The following is a 7,677-nucleotide window of genomic DNA, read 5'->3' as shown; positions in this document are numbered from 1 at the left end:
GTGAGATTCTTCTATTCTACTTTCAATACGCATCAACAATCATCGTTACATGTTCCTGCCAACGAAGTGAAAATTTATTGTGAAGTGAAAACTATTGTGTGAAAAGTGTAAATAATTCCTCTCTCTCTCTCTCTCTCAAAAAAAAAAAGGAAGTGAAAAATAATTCTGTCAAAAAGTGATTTTATAGGATAACATTGGATAGGTATCAACAATCGGATATACGATCTCATACGACTTTAATTCAAACTCAATTCAATTATTTGGCTTCTATGGAAGTCAATTCACAATAATGGAGGCAGCTGATATCCAGCTAGTCTCCCTGGATGACCTTATTACTAGGGATTGGAATTCTTCAATAAATAATAGAATACCAAAGACCTCATTAAAAGTTCATCCACAAAGAAACGGACTTTCCGGCTACTGGGTTAATAGAGAAAACCTATCGATCACTTAATTTAAATATAATTTTAATGTGTTTTGCTATGTAAAATATATTTTCAAGGGATATTGTGTACCGATTATCTTTTTGGCTGTTTGAGAAAATTTCTACGCTTTATTTTCTTGTGGTAAGAATTAATTCTTTTAGCGTAAAGGCAAGAGCGTTGCTCTACGCAATTTATTAATCGTTTATTTTTATTTGTGTTTTATCTTGAGTTTTTTTTTTAAATATTGTCCGAATAGTTGCACAGTGCAATTGCAGTCATATTTGTATACCGAAATGTCAACATACAAATGTAAAAAATAAAACGCGCGCAATGACGCCGGAAATTACAATTTTGTTAACATTGACGGGAATCAGTGTGCGTTTTTGAATACAGCCAAAAGGAGTTTCACATTGTTTAACTTTTGAAGCGTTAACCCATGAAATGAAACAACAGCTAGGAAATCGAGTAGATTTAGAAAACATCGTCTATACATGTCTTAGGTCGTTCCGAGACGAACTAGTTTAAAGGAACTATTTCGCAAATGAAACGGTCGGTACTTTACCCGGTTCTTATTATAAGGCTTGATCTAGATCATGGCACAATAAATAGGTAGTCCATTTGGCACAGCTGATGACTCAATTAACTGTCAAAAAGCGTAATTTTTATTTGAATTTGATGTTGCCAACCATGTGAAATATTATAAGGAAAATTTGACAGATGGTCGAGACAAAAACAAAGGTTTTTGTTTTGATACATCACCTTATTATTGCATCATGCATATTAGAATGCCCAAGGCCTATTAACAAATTCATCCATAAAGATCACCTGTTTCTCAACTTTGCTGTTAAAATTCATTATTGTGAAGTGAATTCACATTATGGAAACGTAAATAACGTCCAAAGAACAGCTGTTTTTCGGTTTCTAGATCATCTGTTTAAATCTCTTTTGTTATTTAATTATAATTTGATAGGTTTCCGCTATATACGGGATATTTTTGTGTTGTTCTGCAGAATAACATTTTGACATTTTTAGATTTTAATCATTTTTATAGAAATTTTGAGGAGGATAGGTATATGGTTTATTAAACCAGTTTCACAAGAAGAAGGTTTTGCTATACAGATGACATTTTAAGGGCTTCTGCATGTCGAATATTCTTTGAAAGCATTTTGGCAGCATTAAAAATGTCCACAGGTTAAATTTGTATACCTTCTCTACGCTTACAACGAAAGGAACTTTTCTGTACAAGGAACGATCACTTCCAGATCGTTTCTTTCGTCCGTCTAGTTGTTTTGCTCCAGTCGTTCACTAAAGCCTTTTAATCATTGATGAAATCAATGAACGAAAAAAACAATGGAACTAAATGAAAGATGGAACCTCTTCAGCAACGACATTACCCAACATTAATTGTTTATTGAGATGACTTGCTCATAAACTACTATGGACTATGACCTTCTAACTAATTTGTATTCTGTTGGTAGGAGACTATGTGGATTGCGCCCGATTTAAGGAGAGATTTCTAAAAAGTTTTATATACAAATTATAGTTTGTCTATATTTTATAAGAAGCTCTCATGAAGGTTATAATATATCCTCTGGCAGGCCTTTCTATTACAAAAGACTGTTGGAAGGAATGATTTATGATTGGAGGTCGTTTAAATAATCTACTCCGTCGATCCGTTTAAATACTACCTTCCGTCGATCCGTTGTATGCATCTGATTAATTACTAGGGAAAGGTGTAGAGAAGGTATGTTGTGAAAAATATCTGTCACGATGCTTTAGGTGTCCTTCTGGAATTTTTAGTCTAGATGTTTTGGCGACAACTCGTTCCAGTAGACTATGATTTCTCTAAGTGTAGTTACAAAGTTCATGTAAAGAGGCGACGTTGAAGCGGTACGTTCAGAAATTTTTAGATGTCCCTCAAGGAGATGTGGTAGATTTTAGAATATGTCCTGAGATTTTGAATTTCGAGTTCAACCTGTGAGAGAACTCGATTTAAAAAAATCCTAATTTCTGGGCATAAAATCGATTTCACACTAAAGCTTGTAACGTGATAAGGCGTATTATCGATTTATTTGCTAAATCATGATGGACTGATAAGCACTTACTATACAAGAATACATTATCTCATTTTTTTTTTTGGTAAATCATGATCTAAAACAAAGTACTAATGTAATGCAACTCTGATGTGAGCGAAAAAATGTGTGTGCGGTGCTTTCTTGGAGAGGAATTTGTGTGTAAAAACGCATATCTGCCTGCTTCTGTTTAAAAATGAACATTGGCATATGCAAATTTGTATGTATATGTAAACAATGATCAGCTGACTGGACTTTACATCATTTCAAGGTGTGTCTAAACGGTAAGGGTATATAACAGGATATCGTTAATGGAGTCAACTTAGATTAGAATACACAATTTAGAAGCAGTCTTCCAAATATCACTTTTTTCGAACCTTTAAAGAACATGAATACGTTTATGTCTATAGATAGGGGTTTTAAGAACTTCTGTCTATGCAGAAATTTGAGAAATTAAATGATATATATATATATAATAAAGGCAAAACTTTCTAATTCACATATATTGATGTGTTCCGCAACCTGCAACAATAGTCAATCAATCGATTTTAACAGTTTTTGAGTGCGGAAACATACCATATACATATCACAATTACCCAATATTAATCACCACCTATTTTGTTATCTACAAATAGTACAAAATAGTTTTCTATTAAAAAAAACTATTTTAAAATCCCTGGCAACAAAATTTCCATAGATTCTAGATTCACAACGTATTTCTTATTGTAAAAGACGTATTTATAATCTACTCAATATTTTTCCAATACCCCCGTTTCTGATAACAGCTAAGTTATTACCAATATATTTTTGATAAATACAATAACAACTATAGCAAATATTTTAAATGTGTTACCGGGTTGCCAAGTCGCCATTGGCGGCTGATGGTCTTATCACTGATTTTTAAATATACGATAATAAATTTACGACAATGCAAAAGTATGTCAAGTGTTTGCAGCAGCAACAACAAAACGAAAAAACATGTTTAAAAATTTAGACCAATTAACGTGAGTCGGGGAGAATATTATGGAAGAGCTGTACTCTCATTTCTTCTTTTAAATAGAACATAATCGATAGCTCTAAAGGTGCAATTTACACTATGACTTCTAAATTTACATGATTTCAAAATCAAAATACTAAATCCTAACTGATTAAACTATTACTCAAATAATATAAAGTACGCATTTCGCAGTGCACATAGCACAGCGACCAAAAATGGTCAAATCCAACTACCTTGGAGGACAAATTTATTGATGAGAATTGATGGTAAACACTCCAATTAGAATATGTAAAGTGCAGTACAATACTTTTGGAGATACTCTTATCGGAACTTTTGGTAAAGCCAAGTCAAAGATTTTAGTCAGTTATATTCTTAAACACATCGAGATAATAATGCACAATATTACGTTAAAATCTATAGTCTACACAAGACTATATCTTGATTTATATTAAATCATAATCGAAATTACAATCATCAGCTGACGACTATATACATAATCTCAAGATATGTTTAAATGAACCTAGATGCAATAATAATGTGTTATATCGAAACAAAAACAACTTAATCCAGTATTATATTTATGTTTGGCAACGTCGAATTCAAGTGGGGACCATCGTACAATAACTGTCAAAGTTCTTAGTTTCTACTTGAAATCGACGTGCAATGTTGCCAACCATAAGATAAAATTTGACAGATGGTCAAATAAAAACAGATGTTTTTGTTTTAATACCTTACCTTATTATTGCATCAATGTAGGAACCAAGTCCAATTAATAGGGAGACCAGCTGGATGTCAGCTGTTTCTCAAGTTTTCTGTCAAAATCCATTATTATGAATTGACTTCCATTATGGAAACGTAAACAAAGTCCAAATTGTTGACATTAGACTTGAGAAAAAAACAGCTTGGTTTTAAACCTTTCACCATACTGTGGTACAGGGTATTACGTCTTTGTGCATATCTTTGTAACAGGCAAAAGGCATAGAATCACTTTCTAAGTCGATTTATACATGTCCGTCTGTCCATGTTAAAATCAGCACAGCTGATGTCTCGATTATCCGACAAAGTGGGTAATTTCTACTTGAATTCGATGTGCAATGTTGCCAACCCTGTGAAATATTATAAGGAAAAATTTGACAGATGGTCGAGACAGATGGTCGAGACAGATGGTCGAGACACACTTTGACCGGTAATCGAGACATTAGCTGCGCTAAATGTACTACATATTTATTGTGCCATGGTCGAGACAAAAGCAAATGTTTTTGTTTTGATACATTACCTTATTATTGCATCATGAAATCAACCAAGGCAGATTTTATAAGGTGGCCACATCGGTCCAGCTGTTGTTCAAATAAATTTTAAAATATTTAATCCAAAAAGTATACCAAAGAAAAAAACAAAGTATAACAAAGAAATTGAATTATAAATGAAATATTTTCTGAATGAATTAGTGTAACAAATCGTACAGATCGGTTGCTGATGCCACTACCTTCTTAAATATGCCTTGGTCCAAATCGATGGGGGCGATTTAAAATTGTATATGTAAATATACTGTAAATAAAATAGATTTACTGTATGTAGTATTTAGATATGGAAATATCTTTAACCTTTTTTTAGATTGAGATAATCTATTGCCAGATGATAAGAATGTACCTGGTATCGTTCATGGATCGGCCTTTGGTGTATACGTATTCGCTATAAAGACCGGACGGGGCCCTCTTTTTTTCTACAACGGATCAATTAGTTAAATAAGGTCACAAAATCATTTCGAACCTTAAAATCATATTAAAATAGTTTTGAACTTAGAACTTAAGGAAATAAACACTTTCAAAATTATTTTGATAAAATATAAATAAAAAGGTTAATCTTATCGAAATTCCATTGAAAAAGGGAAAGTACATTAGCCATGGAATCATTTATGGGTACGTTCCAAAAAATGATTTTCTCAAAACATATATAAACTTTTCAAATACCAAAAAAAAAAAAAAATTGAAAAATGTCTTTACGAAACCTGTCACTTGAATATCAGCCTATTTCTGTAAGTAAGATATGTAAGTAGATGATATATATGTACGTATGTGACTATAAGAACGATATCTTATCTTTTATTCAATTCCAATACAATTGAAACGTACCTTAAGTCACACACATTTAACCCGCTGATAAATAACAAAAACACCTTGAGCATATATAATAAATCTAATCGTTATCGAATGCGTCAATTTTTACGTTCTTTTTTCTTCTTTCGCTGAGGTATAATTTATTTGTGGTTTGAATGTGTATAAGATATGATATATGTATACCTGGCATACTCGATGACAAATTTTCTTATATATATAGTACTCGTACATTGTGGTATTATACCGAATATATATAGTATACATGGCAAAAAAGAGAGTTTCGTTCACTCATGTTTCCCAAAACGGTTTCTTATCTTCATTCATGTATTCGGTTCGGTGGTGTTCATTGATTAATAACCAACAAAATGTTAAGACAGGTGGCCTAATCTTCCAAATGCACAAGGTCTCCAATGAGACGAAGAAAATGTTTAACATACAAAATGTTAACAAACAAAAATATATTTAAAAAAAAATTAAAAACGAGAAAAATGTGTTAATTTGTTTGTAATATATTTTGAAATATCAATAGTCTGTAGAACTAATTTTGAAAGTATTTTCCCTTTGTTAAGAATGCCCTGTATCGCAGATTTTCAGTTTCCACGATTTAATCGTCAAGAACATAAAAAATAATGTTGTAGTACAGGCTATACCATGACCCATTTATCGCAGCAGATGATTCGATTAACTGTCAAAGTGCGTAATTTCTACTTGAATTCGATGTGCAATGTTGCCAACCATATGAAATATTATAAGAACAAATTTGACAGATGGTCGAGACAGAAACAAGAGTTTTGTTTTGATACATCACCTTATTATTGCATCATGGTTCATACCATGGCGCACGCAGCTGACTATCCGATTAACTGTCACAGTTTCTAGTTTCTACATGAATTCTACGTCCAATGTTGTCAACCATGAGAAATATTACTAAATAAAATTTGGCATATGGTCGAAGAAAACACAGATCAAGACAAGGTAGCCGCATCGGCCCAGCTGTTGGTGCAAATGTCAAAAAAATTGCAATGTTGAACCAAAAAATTAAAAAAGAAAATTATAAATGAAAATCTCCGAATTTCGAAGAGCTTCTTTGGCAATACTTTTATTAATATTTCCACAAGAATTTGTGTAAAAAATGTTGTCAATCTGTTTGTTTTGGCAAAATATTTTTGATATATCAAAATATAACAACCGATATTTGTTGTAGAAATTCGCCGATGTGGCTACCTTGTATATCTACATTGGATCAAGACATGATGCAATAATAAGGTGATGTATACCAACAAAAACCTTTGTTTTTGCCTGTCAAATTTTTCCATATAATCAAATTTTTCCATATAATCTGTCAAATTTTTCCATATAACATTTCAAATGGTTGGCAACACTGTATATCGAATTCAAGTAGAAATTACCCACTTTGACAGTTAATCAAGACATCAGCTGCGCTAAATGGACTACCTATTCATTGTGCCATGGATCAATGTCTATTAGAGTCTAAACACAACCAGCGATTCAGGAGTCAGCGGCATACGTTTTCGCCAGCGTGAAAACCAAACGAAAAAGTTAGCGGCTAGAGTCTAAACACAAACAGAGAGTCAGGAGTAAGCGGCATACTTTTTCGCCAGCGTGAAAACCAAACGAAAGAGTTAGCGGCTAGCGGCACAAAATGTGAATTATTTGTTTTAATTTTTTGATAGACACGTTGTGCAAACCATATTATATTTATTATTTAAGGGAACATCGGAATCCGAAAATTCCAACGGTGTTAGAAAGAGTACATGACTGGCTCTCGTATGAGCTAGGATTATTGACTTCGCACAACAATTAACAAAATGGCGGAACTTTGAAAGTTTTTTTTGGAAAATCGCCTATTTTTTACCACAAACTGAGTTAAAAAATAAGGAAGTTCTCCACCGATTGGCTTTATCCTAGTTCATACGAGAGCTATACACTCCCGGAGATCGTGCCCGCCATTCGCAAAAGAGAAAAACGCGTTTAAAGTTTGAGAAGCCCTTTAGCCATCACTTGATGCTGACACAATAAATCGGCTATATCTTCAAGAGTTCTTG

The sequence above is a fragment of the Musca vetustissima genome, unplaced genomic scaffold (genome assembly GCF_032173495.1).
Source record: "Musca vetustissima isolate MV318-11 ecotype Yass unplaced genomic scaffold, APGP_CSIRO_Mvet_v1 utg12407, whole genome shotgun sequence".
NCBI classification, from domain to species: Eukaryota; Metazoa; Arthropoda; class Insecta; order Diptera; family Muscidae; genus Musca; species Musca vetustissima.
Note: the sequence above shows the minus strand (reverse complement) of the source record.